At 40.1% G+C, this 21772-nt stretch overlaps 1 pseudogene; it reads right to left on the bottom strand.

The window, feature by feature from the left end:
* Window positions 1–11765: 11765 nt before the first annotated feature.
* On the bottom strand, window positions 11766–12082 carry LOC145538849 (large ribosomal subunit protein eL36 pseudogene; annotated as a pseudogene).
* Between the last annotated feature and the right edge of the window lie 9690 nt (window positions 12083–21772).

The following is a 21772-nucleotide window of genomic DNA, read 5'->3' as shown; positions in this document are numbered from 1 at the left end:
GGCATTATTTTGTTCTTTTTTATGGCTTAGTTAGTATTCCATTGTACATATGTACCACATCTTCATACATTCATCTGTTGATGAATGCTTAGATTGTGTCCATGTGTTGGCTATTGTGAGTAGTGCTGCTATGAACAGAGGGGTACATGTATATTTTCACATTATAGTTTTGTCTGGATATATGTCTAGGAGTGGGATTACTAGATCATATGGTAATTCTATTTTTAGTTTTCTGAGGAACCTCCATACTGTTTTCTGTAGTGGCTGTACCAGTTTACATTCCCACCAACAGTGTAGGAGAATACCCTTTTCTCCAGTATTCGTTACTTGTAGACTTTTTTAAAATGCTGTCCATTCTGACTGACATGAGATGGTAACTCACTATAATTTTGGTTTGCATTTCTCTAATAATTAGTGAAGTCAAACATCTTTTCATGCTATTGGCCATCAGTATTTCTCTTTTGGAGAAATGTCTACTTAGGTCTTAAGTCCATTTTTTAATTGGGTTGTTTCTTTTACTGTTGAATTGTATGCACTGTTTGTATATTTTGGAAAATAAATCCTTGTCAGTTATATCATTTGCAAATATTTTTTCCCCTGTTTTGTAGGTTGTCTTTTTGTTTATGATTTCCTATTTTTTTTTAATTTATTTATTTTAATTGAAGGCTAATTACTTTACAATATTGTAGTGTTTTTTGCCATACATTGACATGAATCAGCCATGGGTTTACATGGCTGAACCCCCCTCCCACCTCCCTCCCCATCCTATACCTCTGGGTCATCCCAGTACACCAGCCCTGAGCACCCTGTCTCATGCATCGAACCTGGACTGGCAATCTGTTTCACATATGATAATATACATGTTTCAATGCTATTCTCTCAGATCATCCCACCCTCGCCTTCTCCCACAGAGTCCAAAATACTGTTCTATACATCTGTGTCTCTTTTGTTGTCTCACATATAGGGTTATCATTACCATCTTTCTAAATTCCATATATATGCATTAGTATACTGTATTGGAGTTTTTCTTTCTGGCTTACTTCACTCTGTATAATAGGCTCCAGTTTCATCCACCTTATTAGAACTGATTCAAATGTATTCTTTTTAATGGCTGAGCAATGTTCCATTGTGTATATGTACCACAGCTTTCTTATCCATTCATATGCTGATGGACATCTAGGTTGCTTCCATGTCCTGGCTATTATACACAGTGCTGTGATGAACATTGAGGTACACGTGTCTCCTTCAGTTCTGGTTTCCTCGGTATGTATGCCCAGCAGTGGGATTGCTGAGTCATATGGCAGTTCTATTCCCAGTTTTTTAAGGAATCTCCACACTGTTCTCCATAGTGGCTATACTAGTTTGCATTCCCACCAACAGTGTAAGAGGGTTCCCTTTTCTCCATACCCTCTCCAGCATTTATTGTTTGTAGATTTTTGGAGAGCAGCCATTCTGACCTGTGGGAGATGGTATCTCATTGTGGTTTTGATTTGCATTTCTCTGATAATGAGTGATGTTGAGCACCTTTTCATGTGTTTGTTACCCATCTGTATGTCTTCTTTGGAGAAATGTCTGTTTAGTTCTTTGGCCCATTTTTTGATTGGGTTATTTATTTTTCTGGAATTGAGCTGCAGGAGTTGCTTGTATATTTTTGGGATTAATTCTTTGTCAGTTGTTTCATTTGCTATTATTTTCTCCCATCCTGAAGGCTGTGTTTTCACTTTGCTTATAGTTTCCTTCGTTGTCCAAAAGCTTTTAAGTTTAATTAGGTCCCATTTGTTTATTTTTGCTTTTATTTCCATTACTCTGGAAGGCGGGTCATAGAGGATCCTGCTGTGATTTATGTCGGAGAGTGTTTTGCCTATGTTTTTCTCTAGGAGTTTTATTGAGTTTATTTTTGTGTATGGTGTTAGAAAGTGTTCTAGTTTCATTCTTTTACAAGTGGTTGACCAGTTTTCCCAGCACCACTTGTTAAAGAGATTGTCTTTTCTCCATTGTATATTCTTGCCTCCTTTGTCAAAGATAAGGTGTCCATAGGTGCATGGATTTATCCCTGGGCTTTCTATTTTGTTCTGTTGATCTATATTTCTGTCTTTGTGAGAGTACCATACTGTCTTGATGACTATAGCTTTGTAGTAGAGCCTGAAGTCAGGCAGGTTGATTCCTCCAGTTCCATTCTTCTTTCTCAAGATTGCTTTGGATATTCGAGGTTTTTTGTATTTCCATACAAATTGTGAAATTAGTTGTTCTAGTTCTGTGAAAAATACCGTTGGTAGCTTGATAGGGATTGCATTGAATCTATAGATTGCCTTGGGTAGTATACTCATTTTCACTATACTGATTCTTCCAATCCATGAACATGGTATATTTCTCCATCTATTTGTGTCCTCTTTGATTTCTTTCATCATTGTTTTATAGTTTTCTATATATAGGTCTTTTGTTTCTTTAGGTAGATTTATTCCTAAGTATTTTATTCTTTTCGTTGCAATGGTGAATGGAATTGTTTCTTTCTCTTTCTGTTTTCTCATTGTTAATGTATAGAAATGCAAGGGATTTCTGTGTTAATTTTATATCCTGCAACTTTACTATATTCATTGATTAGCTCTAGTAATTTTCTGGTAGAGTCTTTAGGGTTTTCTATGTAGAGGATCATGTCATCTGCAACCAGTGAGAGTTTTACTTCTTTTCCAATCTGGATTCCTTTTATTTCTTTTTCTGCTCTGATTTCTGTGGCCAAAATTTCCAAAACTATGTTGAATAGTAGTGGTGCGAGTGGGCACCCTTGCCTTGTTCCTGACTTTAGGAAATGCTTTCAATTTTTCACAATTGAGGATAATGTTTGCTGTGGGTTTGTCATATATAGCTTTTATTATGTTGAGGTATGTTCCTTCTATTCCTGCTTTCTGGAGAGTTTTTTTTTTTTTATCATAAATGGATGTTGAATTTTGTCAAAGGCTTTTTCTGCATCTATTGAGATAATCATATGGTTTTTATCTTTCAATTTGTTAATGAAATTGTTAAAGCCGTCTGGTCCTGGGCTTTTGTTTGCTGGAAGATTTCTGATTACAGTTTTGATTTCCGTGCTTGTGATGGGTCTGTTAAGATTTTCTATTTCTTCCTGGTTCAATTTTGGAAAGTTGTACTTTTCTAAGAATTTGTCCATTTCTTCCAAGTTGTCCATTTTATTGGCATGTAGTTGCTGATAGTAGTCTCTTATGATCCTTTGTATTTCTGTGTTATCTGTTGTGATTTCTCCATTTTCATTTCTAATTTTGTTGATTTGATTCTTCTCCGTTTGTTTCTTGATGAGTCTTGTTAATGGTTTGTCAATTTTGTTTATCTTCTCAAAGAACCAGATTTTAGCTTTGTTGATTTTTGCTATTGTCTCTTTTGTTTATTTTGCATTTATTTCTGCCCTAATTTTTAAGATTTCTTTCCTTCTACTAACCCTGGGGTTCTTCATTTCTTCCTTTTCTAGTTGCTTTATGTGTAGAGTTAGGTTAGTTTTTTGACTTTTTTTCTTGTTTCTTGAGGTAAGCCTGTATTGCTATGAACCTTCCCCTTAGCACTGCCTTTACAGTCTCCCATAGGTTTGGGGTTGTTGTATTTTCATTTTCATTCATTTCTATGCATATTTTGATTTCTTATGTGATTTGTTGGTTATTCAGAAGTGTGTTATTTAGCCTCCATATGTTGGAATTTTTAACAGTTTTTTTCCTGTAATTGAGATCTAATCTTACTGCATTGTGGTCAGAACAGATGATTGGAATGATTTCAGTTTTTTTGAATTTACCAAGGCTAGATTCATGGCCCAGGATGTGATCTATCTTGGAGAAGGTTCCATGTGCACTTGAGAAAAAGGTGAAATTCATTGTTTTGGGGTGAAATGTCCTATAGATATCAATTAGGTCTAGCTGGTTCATCGTGTCATTTAAAGTTTGTGTTTCCTTGTTAATTTTCTGTTTAGTTGATCTATCCATAGGTGTGAGTGGGGTATTAAAGTCTCCCACTATTATTGTGTTATTGTTAATTTCCCCTTTCATACTTGTTAGCATTTGCCTTACATATTGCTGTGCTCCTATGTTGGGTGCATATACATTTATAATATATTCTTCTTGGATTGATCCTTTGATCATTATGTAGTGTCCTTCTTTGTCTCTTTTCACAGCCTTGATTTTAAAGTCTATTTTATCTGATATGAATATTGCTACTCCTGCTTTTTTTTTTGGTCTCCATTTGCGTGAAATATCTTTTTCCAGCCCTTCACTTTCAGTCTGTATGTGTCTCTTGTTTTGAGGTGGGTCTCTTGTAGACAGCATATATAGGGGTCTTGTTTTTGTATCCATTCAGCTAGTCTTTGTCTTTTGGTTGGGGCATTCAACCCATTTACATTTAAGGTAATTATTGATAAGTATGGTCCCATTGCCATTTACTTTTTGTTTTGGGTTCGAGTTTATACACCCTTTCTGTGTTTCCTGTCTAGAGAAGATCCTTTAGCATTTATTGGAGAGCTGGTCTGGTGGTGCTGAAATCTCTGAGCTTTTGCTTGTCTGTAAAGCTTTTGAATTCTCCTTCATATTTTAATGAGATCCTTGCTGGGTACAGTAATCTGGGTTGTAGGTTTTTCTCTTTCATCACTTTAACTATGTCCTGCCATTCCCTTCTGGCCTGAAGAATTTTTATTGAAAGATCAGCTGTTATCCTTATGGGAATCCCCTTGTGTGTTATTTGTTGTTTTTTTCCCTTGTTACTTTTAATATTTGTTCTTTGTGTTTGATCTTTGTTAATTTGATTAATATGTGTCTTGGGGTGTTTCACCTTGGGTTTTTCCTGTTTGGGACTCTCTGGGTTTCTTGGACTTGTGTGATATTTCCTTCCTCATTTTAGGGAGGTTTTCCACTATTATCTCCTCGAGTATTTTCTCATGGCCTCTCTTTTTGTCTTCTTCTTCTGGGACTTCTATGATTTGAATGTTGGGGTGTTTCACATTGTCCCAGAGGTCTCTGAGGTTGTCCTCATTTCTTTTAATTCTTTTTTCTTTTTTCCTCTCTGCTTCATTTAGTTCTACCATTCTATCTTCTACCTCACTTATCCTATCTTCTGCCTCAGTTATTCTACTGTTGGTTCCCTCCAGAGTGTTTTTGATCTCATTTATTTCATTATTCATTATTGATTGACTCTTTTTTATTTCTTCTAGGTCCTTGTTAAACATTTCTTCCATCTTCTCAATCCTTGTTTCCAGGCTATTTATCTGTAATTCCATTTTGTTTTCAAGATTTTGGATCATTTTTACTATCATTATTCTGAATTCTTTTTCAGATAGACTCCCTATCTCCTCCTCTTTTGGGCATTTATCATGTTCCTTTGCTGCTGAGTATTTCTCTGCCTTTTCATCTTGTTTAGATTGCTGAGTTTGGGGTGGCCTTTCTGTATTCTGGCAGTTTTTGGTTCCTCTTTATTGTGGAGGTTCCTCTCTGTGGGTGGGGTTGGACAGGCATGGATGTGGACGTGTGGGTGTGAGTGGCTTGTCAAGGTTTCCTAGTTAGGGAAGCTTGTGTTTGTGTTCTGGTGGGTGGAGCTGGATTTCTTCTCTCTGGAGTGCAATGAAGTGTCCAGTAGTGAGTTTTGAGATGTCTATGGGTTTGGTGTGACTTTGGGCAGCCTGTATATTGAAGCTCAGGGCTGTGTTCCTGCAATGCTGGAGAATTTGCATGGTATGTCTTGCTCTGGAACTTATTGGCTCTTGGGTGGTGCCTGGTTTCAGTGTAGGTATGGATGCTTTTGGATGATTTCTTATCAATTAATGTTCCCTGGAGTCAGGAGTTCTCTGGTGTTCTCAGGTTTGGGGCTTAAGCCTCCTGCCTCTGGTTTTCAGTCTTATTCTTACAGTAGCCTCAAGACTTCTCCATCCATACAGCACTGATGAAAAACTTCTAGGTTAATGGTGAAAAGATTCTCCACAGTGAGGGACACCCAGAGAGTTTCACAGAGTTACATGGGGAAGAGAAGAGAGAGGAGGGAGATAGAGGTGACCAGGAGGAGAAGAGGGGGAGCCAAAAGGCAAGAGAGCAATCTAGCCAGTAAACAATTCCCTATGTGCCCTCCACAGTCTGGAACCCTCAAAGAGGTTCACGGAGTAACATAGAGAAGAGAAGAGGGAGGAAAGAGATAGAGGTGAGCAGGAGGAGAAAAGGGGGAATCAAAAGGAGAGAGAGAGATCTAGGCAGTACTCTGTTCCCTAACTGTTCTCCACAGCATGGAACACACACACAGATTCAGTCTTGGGTTGAGAAGAGAAGTGGGAGGGAGGAGACAGAGGTGACCTGGGGTAGAAAAAGGAGAGTCAAAAGGGGAGAGAGTAATCAAGCCAGTAATCACACTAAGTAAAAATGTGTACTGAAGATTGGATTCTTAAATGTACAAAATTGATAACAAATACCATAAAGCAAAGATTAAAAATCTAGAGTAGAGGTTAGACTCTCAAAAATACAATATTAAAAAAAAAAACCAAAATCACAAAAAGTATAAGAACTATATATGAAGTTTGCTTTAAAAATAGGGTCTATTTTTTTTAGCAAGGCAATAGTAGGTTATAAAAGTGAAAATTAAAGGAGTAATAGAGGACTTAAAATTTTTTTTAATTAAAAATAATAATAGTAAAAATATATCTAGGAATTTCTCTGGAGCTGTTGTGGGCAGTGTGGGGTCAGTTCAATTTCAGTAGTTCCTTGTTCCAGCTTCTACTTCTCAAGATCTATAGGCCCCTTCCAATGTAGTCGGTGTTAACTACAGGGATTTTAATCTGTTGCACCTGTCACTTCCAAAGCAGTTCCCTCTGTTTATTTGGCTTCTTCTGTTTGCAGGTCTCTTCAGTATCTAGTTTCTGCCCTGACACAAGGAGGTGAAGGTGGTCACTTATTTAGGCTCACTTATTCAGTCGTGCTGTGGGAAGGGAGGAACACTGCAAACAAATACCACTGGCATGTGTGGGGAGTGCTTGCAGTGTCTCCGCCACACTGGGTTTGCCCCTGCTCACGACGTGTGTGCTTTCCCAGTCTACACTGCTCAGGCTTCAGGTTGCTCTGCAGGGAGTGGGCCCTGGTTGTGTGCACTTCCCAGGTCTAAGCCACTCAAGTTCAGGTTCTCAGGTACTTGACAAAGGCGCAGACTCCAGCGTTTTGTGCCCTTCCCCGGTCTGAACAGCTCAGGCAACCAGGTGCTTGGCGAGTGCACTCTCCCCAGGTGCGGTGTGTCTGATCACCTCCCCGGTCCCAGCCGCACAGTTTCTGGGGCCCGCCCATCTCTGGTGTGCCATGTGTCTCTTCTGGGGAGGTGATCTCTAGCTGTGACCCTCCCGTGTGATGTCAACCGTCCAGAATCTCAGGAAGTCTTTGGTTAGAAACTGGAAGCCTGTTCGCAGTTTGGTAGGGGTACCCTCTCTGAGGCCGAGTTTGCCGCTTTCTGGCTCTGGCTGGCACCTGCCTGCCTCCTGCATCTGGCAGGGGATGGGCTGGTCTACAGCCTACTAGCTATCTTCTGGTATTCACTCAGTCCTTTGTTCTGTGAGCGGACCAGCAGTGCCTTAGGTTAGGGCTTTTTGCGGGATAGTTCTCTCTCTCTCTCTTTTTTTCCCTCTCTCTCTCTGGCTATCCCACAGTTTAGGTTGCTATCTCACGTTAGTTCCCTCAGATTGTCCTCAGGGCATTCAGGCCTGGTCCTTACCCTAAACAATGCAGCCCACTCCTCTCCATCCCTGCTTGCCGGTGGTGGATGCAAGTGTCTGGGGTACTTCTCTGCTGGGAGTTGCCGTTAGGCACCTAATCTGTGGGTTTTATTTATTTATTTTTCCTCCCGGTTATGTTGCCCTCTGAGATTCCAAAACTTTCCCCCGACCCATTGGTGAGAGGGTTTCCTGGTGTTTGGAAATTTCTCCTCTATTAAGACTCCCTTCCTGGGATGGATCTCCATCCCTAACTCTTTCGTCTCTCATCTTTTATATTTTGTCCTACCTCTTTTTGAAGATAATTGGCTGCTTTTCTGGGTGCCTGATGTCCTCTACCAGCGTTCAGAAGTTGTTTTGTGGAGTTTGCTCAGCATTCAAATATTTTTTTGGTGAATTTGTGGGGGAGAAAGTGGTCTCCCTGTCCTATTCCTCCGCCATCTTAGGACCACCGCCCTATTATGATTTCCTTTGATGTATAGAACTTGTAAGTTTGATTAGGTCCCATTTGTTTATTTTTGCTTTTATTTCTATTGCCTTCGGAGATTGACCTAAAGAAAACATTGCTACAATTTATGTCAGAGATATTTTGCCTGTGTTCTCTTCTAGGAGTTTTATGGTGTCATGTGTTATGTTTAAGTCTTTAAGCCATTTTGAGTTTATTTTTGTGTATGGGGTGAGGATATTCTAATATCACTGATGTACATGAAGCCATCCAGCTTTCCCAACGCCACTTACTGAAGAGACTTTTTTCCATTGTATATTCTTGCCTCCTCTGTCAAAGATTAAGTACCTTTAGATGTATGGGTTTATTTCCATGCTCTCTATTCTGTTCCATTGATCCATTTTGTGCCAATGCTACATTGTTTTGATTACTGTAACTTTGTAGTATTGTCTGAAATCTGACACAGGGTTATGCCTCCTGCTGTGCTTTTTTCTTTTTTTTTTTTTTTCAGATTTGCTTTGGCAATTCTGGGTCCTTTATAATTCCATAGAAAGTTTAGGATTATTTTATATGTGTGAAAAATGTCATGGGTAATTTGATAGGGATATTTTGGGTAGTATGACCATTTTCACAATATTGACTCTCCAGTCCAAGAGCATGGGATTTCTCCATTTTTTAAAAAATCATATTCAATTTCCTTAGGGTTTCCCTGGTGTCTCAGATGGTAAAGTGTCTGCCTGCAATGTGGGAGACCAAGATTCAATTCCTGGGTCGGGAAAATCCACTGGAGAAGGAAATGGCAACCCACTCCAGTACTCTTGCCTGGAAAACTCCATGGACAGAGGAGCCTGGTAGGCTACAGTCCATGGGGTTGCAAAGAGTCAGACATGACTGAGCGACTTCACTTTCAATATCCTTTATTAATGCTTTATAGTTGTCAGCATGTAAGTCTTCTACCTCCTTGACTACTTTCTTCAGCCCAGTGTATCTCAGGTGTGGCTCTTCAGGGCACTGCCATAGCGACCCCCAGTGGTTCCACGGCCAGAATTTGGGTCTAACCATTGTTTTGTCAAACATGGCCAGACTTTGGGCCTGACCATGGTTTTGGTTCTTTCTTGTCTGAACAACACAAGAGAAGACTCTACACATGGACATCACCAGATGGCCAACACTGAAATCAGATTGATTATATTCTTTGCAGCCAAAGATGGAGAAGCTCTATACATTCAGCAAAAACAAGACCAGGAGCTGACTGTGGCTCAGATCATGAACTCCTTATTGCCAAATTCAGACTTAAATTGAATAAAGTGGGGGAAACCACTAGACCATTCAGAAATGACCTAAATCAAATCCCTTGTGATTATACAGTGGAAATGAAAAATAGATTTAAGGGAGTAGATCTGATAGGCAGAGTGCCTGATGAACTATGGACAGAGGTTTGTGACATTGTACAGGAGACAGGGATCAAGACAATACTCAAGAAAAAGAAATGCAAAAAGGCAAAATGGTTGTCTGAGGAGTCCTTACAAATAGCTGTGAAAAGAAGAGAAGTGAAAAGCAAAGGAGAAAAGGAAAGATATAAGCATCTGAATTGAGAGTTACAGAGAATAGCAAGGAGAGATAAGAAAGCCTTCCTCAGCGATCAATGCAAAGAAATAGAGGAAAACAACAGAATGGGAAAGACTAGAGATCTCTTCAAGAAAATTAGAGATACCAAGGGAACATTTCATGCAAAGATGGGCTTAATAAAGGAGAGAAATGGTATAGACCTAACAGAAGCGGAAGATATTAAGAAGAGGTGGCAAGAATACACAGAAGAACTGTACAGAAAAGGTCTTCCTGACCCAGATAATCACGATGGTGTGATCACTCACCTAGAGCCAGACATCCTGGAATGTGAAGTTAAGTGGGCCTTAGGAAGCATCACTACAAACAAAGCTAGTGGAGGTGAAGGAATGGAATTCCAGTTGAGCTATTTCAAATCCTGAAAGATGTTGCTGTGAAAGGGCTGCACTCAATATGCCAGCAAATTTAGAAAACTCAGCAGTGGCCACAGGACTACAAAAGGTCAGTTTTCATTCCAATCCCTAAGAAAGGCAATGCCAAAGAATGCTCAAACTACTGCATAATTGCACTCATCTCACACGCTAGTAAAGTAATGCTCAAAATTCTCCAAGCCAGGCTTCAGCAATACGTGAACCATAAATTTCCAGATGTTCAAGCTGGTTTTAGAAAGCGCAGAGGAACCAGATATCAAATTGCCAACATCTGGTGGATCATTGAAAAAGCAAGAGAGTTCCAGAAAAATATTCACTTTTGTTTTATTGCCTATGCCAAAGCCTTTGACTGTGTGGATCACAACAAACTGTGGAAAATTCTGAAGGAGATGGGAGTACCAGATCACCTGCCCTGCCTCTTGAGAAACCTGTATGCACGTCAAGAAGCAACAGTTAGAACTGGACATGCAACAACAGGCTTGTTCCAAATAGGAAAAGGAGTACGTCAAGGCTGTATATTACCACCCTGCTTATTTAACTTATATGCAGAGTACATCATTAGAAATGCTGGGCTGGAAGAAGCACAAGCTGGAATCAAGTTTGCTGGGAGAAATATCAATAACCTCAGATATGCAGATGACACCATCCTTATGGCAGAAAGTGAAGGACTAAAGAGCCTCTAGATGAAAGTGAAAGAGGAGAGTGAAAAAGTTGGCTTAAAGCTCAACATTCAGAAAACAAAGATCATGACATCCGGTCCCATCACTTCATAGGAAGTAGATGGGGAAACAGTGGAAACAGTGGCTGACTTTATTTTGGGGGGCTCCAAAATCATTGCAGATCATGATTGCAACCATGAAATTAAAAGACACTTACTCCTTGGAAGGAGAGTTATGACCAACCTAGACAGCATATTAAAAAGCAGAGACATTACTTTGTCAACAAAGGGCCGTCTACTCAAGGCTATGGTTTTTCCAGTAGTCATGTATGGATGTGAGAGTTGGACTATAAAGAAAGCTGAGTGCCGAAGAATTGATGCTTTCAAACTGTGGTGTTGGAGAAGTTTCTTGATCGTCCCTTGGACTGCAAGGAGATCCAACCAGTCCATCCTAAAGGAAATCAGTCCTGGATGTTCATTGGAAGGACTGATGCTGAAGCTGAAACTCCAATACTTTGGCCACCTGATGCGAAGAGGTGACTCATTTGAAAAGACCCTGATGCTGGGAAAGATTGAGGGCAGGAGGAGAAGGGGACGATGGAGGATGAGATGGTTGGATGGCATCACCAACTCAATGGACATGGGTTTGGATAGAGTCCGGCAGTTGGTGATGGACAGGGAGGCCTGGGGTGCTGCAGTCCATGGGGTCGCAAAGAGTCTGACAGGACTGAGCGACTGAACTGAACTGTCTGTTTAAAGGAATAGTATCACATCTAGTATGAGTGAACCTGTCATACAGAGTGTGATCAAATCACTCAAACTGGCAACGGGCTAGGACTTATCAGGCTGAGAAAACAAGTTGTATGGACAGTTTTGTGCTTGCTTGTAATAACACATTTCTTTTCTTTTTTCTGGAAAGATGTATTGTGCACAGAGGGGAAGGGCTCAGTCCTTCTTGGCTGCCCCTTTCCTCATGGTGACCAGGATGTTGCTTAGTTCCTCTCTCTTCCTCTTGGCGCAGATGTGTGTCCCCACTCTTTACTTGATGAACTTGAGGGCCCACTTGTCCTTGGAGACCTTGAGCAGCTCCATGTCCTGTCGCTCATATGGGGTGAAGCCGCACATCTCCCAGATCTTGTCCCACATGAACTTGGTATGTTTGGTGAAGCGCCACAGCGGCGGCTGTGCCTCAGCTTGCTCACGTTCTCGGTCACCTTGTGGCCCTTGTTGAGGCCCACAGCCATTTGGTAGCACAGAGCCATGGCTGTTGTTCTTCAGTGGCTGCTGTGGCAGAAGTTGTAATAACGCTTAACAAATATATGTGCTAGGCAGAATTTGATCTAAGACTTACTTTCATTGTATCCTTTTAAACAAGGTTGTGGGGAAATAGCTAACTTTCATCCAAGCTAAACTTAGTTTTTTTTTGCCAGTAGAATTGCTAAGAGCTGTACATGGAATCATTGTCTTGAATCAGCTGGAAATAATTAGATGTATATTTTTAACAGCATGCACATCTTTCCATTTCCTATAAAACACCCTAAAACACATGTTCTTCTTCCACCTCTTGGAAGGTCCACAGTGATTATCCAGATTCTGTGTATTCCTGAAGCCTTCCCAGTCCTCTAGCAGATCGTATCCCCTCTCAGTTCCAGTAGTGTTAAATATGCATATCACTGCATTTCAAAATTTGTCTTTGTGGTTCACTTCATACCACTTGATAGATTAAATTTCTTTAAAAAATTTTATTTTAATTTTTTACCTTTTTTACCCTTTCACCTATTTATGTCACCTCCCCCACTCTACTACCACTGGAACCATCAATTCAGTCTCTATGAGGTCAGATTTTTGGTTTTTAGTTGTTGTTTTGTTAGATTCTTTATTTAAGAAAGATCATGCAGTATTTGTCTTTGTATGGCATATCTCACTTGGCATAATGCCCTCAAGGTCCGTGTTATCACAAATGGCAAATGGCAAGATTTCAATCTTTTTTTATAACTGGATAATATTCCATTATATATATATATATATATATTTTCACCTTTTCTTTATCCATAAAACTGTTGCTGGACACTTAGGTTGCTTCCATATTTTAGATATTGGAAATAATGCTGCAGTGCATTTGGGGATACATTCATCTGTTTGAGCTAGTGTTTTTATTTTCTTCAGATAAATACCCAGAAGTGGAATTGCTGTATCATATAATAGTTTTATTTTTAATTTTTTGAGAAACCTCAATACTGTTTTTAATAGTGGCTGCACGAATTTACATTCCCACCAACAGTGTACAAGTGTTCCCTGTTCTGCACATCCTTGCTAATAACACTTGTTATATTTTGCATTTTTGATAACAGCCATTCTGACATGTTTGAGGTAATAACTTTGTGGTTTTGACTTGCATTTCCCAGATCATTAGTAATGCTGACATTCTTTTTTAAACAATTTTTTAAACTGAGATGTTGATTTATGATGTTGTGCTAGTTTGAGGTGTATAGCAAAGTAATACATACGTGTGTGTGTGTATTTCTTTTATTTTTTCCCATTCTCTTCGATTGTAAGTTATTACAGATATTGAGTATAATTCTCTGTGCTATGCAGTAGGTCCTTTTAGGTTATCTATTTTATATATAGTAGTGTGTATATTTTAATCCAAACTCTTAATTTATCCCTCCCCTTGCTTTTGGTAACCATAGTTTGTTTTCTAGGTCTGTGAGTCTATTTCTGTTTTGTAAATAAGTTCATTTTGTGTGATATTTTAGAGCCCACATATAAGTGATATTATATGGTATTTGTTTTTTTGACTTACTCCACTTAGTATAATAATCTCTAGGTCCATGCATGTTGCTGCAAATGGCATTATTTCATTCTTTTTTATGACTAATATTCTATTGTGTATATATACCATATATTCCTTATCCATTAATCTGTTCATAGACACTTATTTCCATGTCTTGGCTACTGTAAATAGTGCTACAGTGAATAATGGGGCACATGTATCTTTTCAAATTATGGTTTTCTCCAGATATATGCCCAGGAGTGGGATAGCAGATTATATGGTAATTCTCTTTTCTAAATTAATTAATTAAAACACACACACAAACTGCATGGCATGCAGGATCCCTGCTGCTGCTGCTGCTGCTAAGTTGATTCAGTCGTGTCCAACTCTGTGTGACTCCATGGACTGCAGCCTACCAGGCTCCTCTGTCCATGGGATTTTCCAGGCAAGAGTGCTGGAGTGGGTTGCCATTGCCTTCTCCATGCAGGATCCCAGTTCCCCAAAAAGAAATCAAACCTGTGCCCACTGCAGTGGACTGCCAGGGAAGTCCCAGTAGCTGTATTTTTAGTTTTTAAAGGAACTTCCATTTTGTTTTTCGTGGTGGCTGTATCAATTTACATTCCTACCAACAGTGTAGGAGGGTTCCCTTTTCTCCACACCCTCTCCAGCATTTATTGTAGATGTTTTGGTGATGGCCATACTGACCCATGTGAGGTGATAGTTCATTGGAGTTTTGATTTGCACTTCTCTAATAACTAGTGATATTGAGCATATTTTCACGTACTTTTTGGCCGTCTGTACATCTTTGGAGAAATGTCTATTACATCTTTTGCCCATTTAATGATGGGGTCGTTTGGTTTTTGTATATTAAATTGTATGAGCTGTGTGTATTGTATATTTTGGAGATTAATCTCTTATTGGTCACATCATTTGCAAATATTTTCTCCCAATCTCTAGGTTCTCTTTTCTTTTTTTTTAAATAATTTCTTTTGCTATGTTGCTGTTATTCAGTCACTAAGTCATGTCCACCTCTTTGTGACCCCATGAACTGCAGCACACCAGGCTTCCGTATCCTTCATTATCTCCCAGAGTTTGCTCAAACTCATGTCCATTGAGTTGGTGATGCTATCCAAGCATCTCATCTTCTGCCATGCCCTTCTCCTCCTGCCTTCAATGTTTTCCAAGATCAAAGTCTTTCCCAATGAGCTGGCTCTTTGCATCAGCTGGCCAAAGTATTGGAGCTTCAATTTCAGGATCAATCCTTCCATTGAATATTCAGGGTTGATTTCTTTTAGGATTGACTGGTTTGATCTCCCTGCACTCCAAGGGACTCTCAAGAGTCTTCTCCAGCACCAAAATTTGAAAGCATCAATTCTTTGGCACTCAGCCTTCTTGATGGTCGAACTCTAACATTCGTACAGGACTACTGGAAAAACCATAGCTTTGACTATTCAGACCTTTGTCAGCAAAAGCTTTTAAGCTGAATTAGGTCCCATTTGTTTATTTTTGTTTTTACCTTCATTACTCTGAGAGATGGATCCAAAAAGATAATTCTGTGATTTATTTCAAGGAGTAATCTGCCTATGTTTTCCTCTAGGAGATTTATAGTATCTGATTTTATATTTAGGTCTTTAAACCATTTTGACTTTATTTTTGTGTGTATTCTACAGTGTTCTAATTTCATTTTTTTTTACATGTAACTGTCCAGGTTTCCCAGCACCACTTATTGAAGAGACTGTTTTTTCTCCATTGTATATTCCTGCCTCTCTTGTCTTAGACTAAATGGCCATAGGTGTGTGGGTTTATTTCTGGGCTTTCTCTCCCATTCTATTGATCTATATTTCTGTTTTTGCACCAGTACCATACTGTTTTGATGACTATAGCTTTGTAATATGGTCTGAAGCCAGGGAACCTGATTCCTCCAGCTCCATTTTTCTTTCTCAAGATTTCTTTGGCTATTCAGGGTCTTTTGAGTTTCCATACAAATTAAGGGGAAAAAATTTGTTCTTGTTCTGCCAAAAATCCAATTGATAATTTGCTAGGAATTTCATTGAATCTGTGGATTGCCTTTGGTAGTATACTAATTTCTAGAATACTGATTATTTCAATCCAAGAATGTAGCATATCTTTCCATTGGTTTGTGTCATCTTCAGTTTCTTTCATCAACAACTTATAGTTTTTGAGTACAGGTCTTTTGCCTTGTTAGGTAGGTTTAGTCCTAGGTATTTTATTCTGATGTAGCAGTATATGTGATTTTTTTCTTAATTAATATTTCTGATCTTCTGTTGTTAATATATAGGAATGCAAGAGATTTTTGTGTTATTGATTCTGTATCCTGTAGCTTTACTGAGTTCACTGATGGGTTCTGGTAGTTTTCTGCTAGCATATTTAGGATTTTCTGTGCATAGTATCATGTCATCTGAAAACAATAGCAGTTTTACTTCTTCTTTTCCAATTTGTATTCCTTTTATTGCGTTTTCTTCTATGATTGGTAGGAATTCCAAAACTATCTTTAACGTGGCAAGAATAGGGGCAACGTTGTCTTGTTCCTGATCTCAGAGGAAATACTTTCATCTTTTCACTGTTGAGAATGATGTTATCTATTGACTTGTCATGTATGTTCAGTTCAGTTCAGTCGCTCAGTCCTGTCAGACTCTTTGCAACCCCATGAACCGCAGCATACCAGGCCTCCCTGTCTATCACCAACTCCCAAAGTCCACCCAAACCCATGTCCATTGAGTCAGTGAGGCCATCCAATCATCTCATCCTCTGTCATCCGCTTCTTCTCCCGCCCTCAATCTTTCCCAGCATCAGAGTCTTTTCAAATGAGTCAGCTCTTCGCATCAGGTGGCCAAAGTATTGGAGTTTCAGCTTCAGCATCAGTCCTTCCAATGAATATTAAGAACTGATTTCCTTTAGGATGGACTGGTTGGATCTCCTTGCTGTCCAAGGGATGATCAAGAGTCTTCTCCAACAACACAGTTCAAAAGCATCAATTCTTCAGTGCTCAGCTTTCTTTATAGTCCAACTCTCACATCCATACATGACTACTGGGAAAACCATAGCCTTGACTAGACAGACCTTTGTTGACAAAGTAATGTCTCTGCTTTTTAATATGCTGTCTAGGTTGGTCATAACTTTCCTTCCAAGGAGTAAGCATCTTTTAATTTCATGGTTGCAGTCACCATCTGCAGTGATTTTGGAGCCACCAAAAATAAAGTGAGCCACTGTTTCCCCATCTATTTGCCATGAAGTGACGGGACCGGATGCCATGATCTTAGTTTTCTGAATGTTGAGCTTTAAGCCAACTTTTTCACTCTCCTCTTTCACTTTCATCAAGAGGCTCTTTAGTTCTTCTTCACTTTCTGCCATAAGGGTGGTGTCATCCGCATATCTGAGGTTATTGATATTTCCCCCGGCAATCTTGATTCCAGCTTGTGCTTCTTCCAGCCCAGCATTTCTCATGATGTACTCTGCATATAAGTTAAATAAGCAGGGTGACAGTATACAGTCTTGACGTATTCCTTTTCCTATTTGGAACCAGTCTGTTGTTCCATGTCCAATTCTAACTGTTGCTTCCTGACCCGCATACAGGTTTCTCAAGAGGCAGGTCAGGTGGTCTGGTATTCCCATCTCTTTCAGAATTTCCCACAGTTGATTGTGATCCACACAGTCAAAGGCTTTGGCATAGTCAATAAAGCAGAAATAGATGTTTTTCTGGAACTCTCTTGCTTTTTTGATGATCCAGCAGATATTGGCAATTTGATCTGTTGTTCCTCTGCCTTTTCTAAAACCAGCTTAAACATCTGGAAGTTCACGGTTCACGTATTGCTGAAGCCTGGCTTGGAGAATTTTGAGCGTTACTTTACTAGCATGTGAGATGAGTGCAATTGTGTGGTAGTTTGAGCATTCTTTGGCATTGCCTTTCTTTGGGATTGGAACGAAAACTGACCTTTTCCAGTCCTGTGGCCACTGCTGAGTTTTTCAAATCTGCTGGCATATCGAGTGCAGCACTTTCACAGCATCACCTTTGAGGATTTGAAATAGCTCAACTGGCTTCAGTCGTGTCCAACTCTGTGTGACCCCATAGATGGCAGCCCACCAGGCTCCGCCGTCCCTGGGATTCTCCAGTCAAGAACACTGGAGTGGGTCGCCATTTCCTTCTCCATGAAAGGGAGAAGTGAAAGTGAAGTCGCTCAGTTGTGTCCGACTCTTAGCGACCCCATGGACTGTAGCCTACCAGGCTCCTCCGTCCATGGGATTTTCCAGGCAAGAGTACTGGAGTAGGGTGCCATTGCCTTCTCTGGAGTAATAGTTACATAATCAAAATAGTAAAAGATGTTTATCAGTTTTCACAATTTATAGCCAGACAAAAAATTAAAGCTAATTAACAATTGCAAGCCATAATGGGAGCATGAGTAACCTAACAATACAAAATAATTACATACAATCTGGGGCTCAAGCAGAGTGATGTGGTAAGTGAAAGTCATACATGCACATGTGCATCTGCTCAGCCAGTCTGTCTTTTTGTTGGTGCATTTAATCCATTTACATTTAAGATAATTATCAATATGTGTGATCCTATTACCATCTTCTTAATTGCTTGGGGTTTATTTTCTGTAGGTAGGTCTTTTCCTTCTCTTGTTTCTTGTCAAGAGATGTTCCTTTAGCATTTGTTGTAAAGCTGGTTTGGTGGTCCTGAATTCTCTTAATTTTTGCTTGTCTGGAAAGCTTTTTGATTTGTCCATCAAGTCTGAAGGAGAATTTTTCTGGGTAGAGTATTCTTGGCTGTAGGTTCTTCCCTTTCATTACTTTAAATATATCATGCCATTCCTTTGTGGTCTGTCAAGTTTCTGTTGAGAAATCAGCTGATAGCCTGATGGGAGTTCCCTTGTATGTTATTTGTCGTTTTTCCCTTGTTGCTTTTAATATTTTATCTCTGTCTTTAATTTTTGTCAGTTTGATTACTATGTGTGTTGGTGTGTTCCTCCTTGGGTTTATCCTGCCTGGGACTCTGTGCTTCCTGGACTTGGTTGATTACTTCCTTTTCCATGTTAGGGAAGTTTTCAGCTAGTATCTCTTCAAATATTTTCTCAGGTCCCCTTTCTCTCTTCTCATTCTGGGACACTTGTAATATGAAAGTTCGTGCATTTATTGTTGTCCCAGAGGTCTTTTAGGCTGTCTTCATTTCTCTTCATTCTTTTTCCTATGTTCTGTTCTGTGGCAGTGATTTCTACCATTCTGTCCTCCAGGTCATTTATCCATTGTTCTGCCTCAGTTATTCTGCTATTGATTCCTTCTAGTGATTCATCTCTGTTTGTTCTTTAGTTCTTCTAGGTCTTTAGTAAACATTTCTTGCATCTTCTCAATCTTTGTCTCCATTCTTTTTCTGAGATCCTGAATCATCTTCACTATCATTCTGAATTCTTTTTCTGAAAGGTTGCCTATCTCTAATTTAATTGTTTCTCTGGGGTTTTATCTTGTCCCTTCAACTGGGACATAACTTTCTGCTTTTTCATGCTGATTACCTTTTGTAATGTGGTTTTGTTTTAGTCACTGTGGGATTGTGGTTCTTCTTGCTTCTTCTGTCTGACCTCTGATGGAGGAGGCTAAGAGGCTTGTGTGGGTTTCCCTGGTAGCTAAGCTGGTAAAGAATCCTCCTGCAATGCAGGAGACCCCAGTTCTATTCCCAGGTCAGGAAGATTCCCTGGAGAAGGGATAGGCTACCCACTCCAGTATTCTTGGGCTTCCCTGGTGGCTCAGCTGGTAAAGAATCTACCTGCAACGCACAAGACCCCGGTTCAATTCCTGGGTCAGGAAGATCCCCTGAAGGGAGAGGCTACCCACTCCAGTATTCTTGGCCTACCCTGGTGGCTGAGACAGTAAAGAATCCACCTGCAATGTGAGAGACTTGGGTTTGATCCCTGGGTTGGGAAAATCCTCTTGAGAAGGGAAAGGCTACCCACTCCAGTATTCTGGCCTGGAGAATTCCATGGCCTGCATAGTCCATGGGGTTGCAAAGAGCTGGACATGACTGAGTGACTTAAAATATAATGTAAGAGGCTTGTGTAAGCTTCCTGATGGAAGGGAGTGGTAATGGGAAACACTGGGTCTTGCTCTGGTGGGCAGGGCCTCGCTCAGTAAAGCTTTAATCCAGTTTTCTGCAGATGAGTGGGGTTGTGCTTTCTCCCTGGTCATTTTTTGGCCTGAGGTGATCCAGCCCTCTGATCTTCGGGGGCTATGGTTGGGTTAGTGGAGACCTCCAAGAAGGTTTACACCAAAGGGGACCTTCCCAGACTGCTGTTGCCGGTGGCCCCATCCCTGTGGTGAGCCCCTGCTGACTCAAGCCTCCACCGGAGACCCTCCAACACTAGTAAACACGTAGTTTTGGTTCAGTCTCTTGTGGAGTCACTGCTCCTTTCCTCTGAGTCTTGGTGTGCACAAGGTTTTGTTTGTGCCCTCTAAGACTGGAGTCTCTGTTTCTCCCAGCCCTGTGGAAGTCCTGTAATCAAATCCTGCTGGCCTTTAAGGTCAGATTCCCTGGGGATTCACAGTCCCTTTGTTGTGTCCCCAGGCTGGGAAGCCTGATGTGGGGTTCCAAACCTTCACAACAGTGGGAGAACATCTTTGGTATTATTGTTCTCCATTTTGGAATTATTTGTTCTCCATCTGGTGGGTACTGGATTTCATTTTATCGTGATTGTGCCCCTCCTATTGTCTTGCTATGGCTTCTACTTTGTCTTTGGGCACGAGGTATCTTTTTTTGGTCGGTTCCAGTGTCATCCTGTTGATGGTTATTCAACAGCTAGTTGTGATTTTGGTGCTCTCGCAGGAGGAGATGAGCCCACATCCTTTTACTCTGCCATCTTTGAAGGTTGAGTTTTAAGCCAGCTTTTTCACTCTCCTCTTTTTCCTTCATCAAGAGGCTCTTTAATTCCTCTTTGTTTTCTGCCATTAGAGTGGTATCATTTGCATATCTGAGATTATTAATATTTCTCCCAGCAATCTTGATTCCAGCTTGTGCTTCATCCAGCCTGGCATTTTGCATGATGTCTTCTGCATATAAGTTAGATAAGCAGGGTAACACTATACATCCTTGATGTACTCTTTTCCCAGTTTTGAACCAGTCTCTTGTTACATGTCTGGTTCTAACTGTTGCTTCTTGACCTACATATAGGTTTCTCAGTGGGCAGGCAAGGTGGTCTGGTATTCCCATCTCTTTTAGAATTTTCCACAGTTTGTTGTGATCCACACAGTCAAAGGTTTTAGCATAGTCAATGAAGCAGAGTAGATGTTTTTCTGGAATTCCCTTGCTTTTTCTATGATCCAGCAGATGTTGGCAATTTGATCTCTGGTTTCTCTGCCTTTTCTAAATGCAGCTTGTATATCTAGAAGTTCTTGATTCATGTACTGCTAAATCCTAGCTTTTGAAAGACTTTGAGCAAAACCTTGCTAGCATGTGAAATAAGTGCAATTATGTGGTAGTTTGAACATTCTTTGGCATTGCTCTTCTTTGGGATTAGAATGAAAACTGACCTTTTCCAGTCCTGTGGCCACTGATGAGTTTTCCAAATTTGCTTGCATAATGAGTGCAGGACTTTCACAGCATCATCTTTTAGGATTAGCAATAGCTCAGCTGGAATTCCATCACCTCCACTAGCTTTGTTTGTAGTAATGCTTCCTAAGGCCCACTCAACTTCACATTCCAGGATGTCTGGCTCTTGGTGAGTGATCACACCATCATGGTTATCCTGGTCATTAAGATATTTTTTTGTATAATTCTTCTATGTATTCTTGCCACCTCTTCTTAATGTCTTCTGCTTCTGTTAGTTCCTTACCATTTGTGTCGTTCATTGTGCTCATCTTTGCATGAAATGTTCCCTTGGTATCTCTAATTTTCTTGACAAGATCTCTGGTCTTTCCCATTGTGTTGTTTTCCTCTACTTCTTTGCATTGTTCACTTAAGGCTTTCTTATCTCTCCTTGCTATTCTTTGGAACTCTGCATTCAGTTGGGTATATCTTTCTCTTTCTCCTTTGCCTTTTGCTTCTCTTCTTTTCTCAGGTATTTGTAAGGCCTCCTCAGACAACCATTTTCCTTCTTGCATTTCTTTTTCTTGGGGACGGTTTCCATCATCACCTCCTGTAAAATGATATGAACCTCCACTCATAGTTCTTCAG

The sequence above is a fragment of the Giraffa tippelskirchi genome, chromosome 1 (assembly GCF_054371585.1).
Source record: "Giraffa tippelskirchi isolate mGirTip1 chromosome 1, T2T-mGirTip1v1.2.pri, whole genome shotgun sequence".
Lineage (NCBI taxonomy): Eukaryota > Metazoa > Chordata > Mammalia > Artiodactyla > Giraffidae > Giraffa > Giraffa tippelskirchi.
This window is presented reverse-complemented; position numbering and strand designations above follow the sequence as displayed.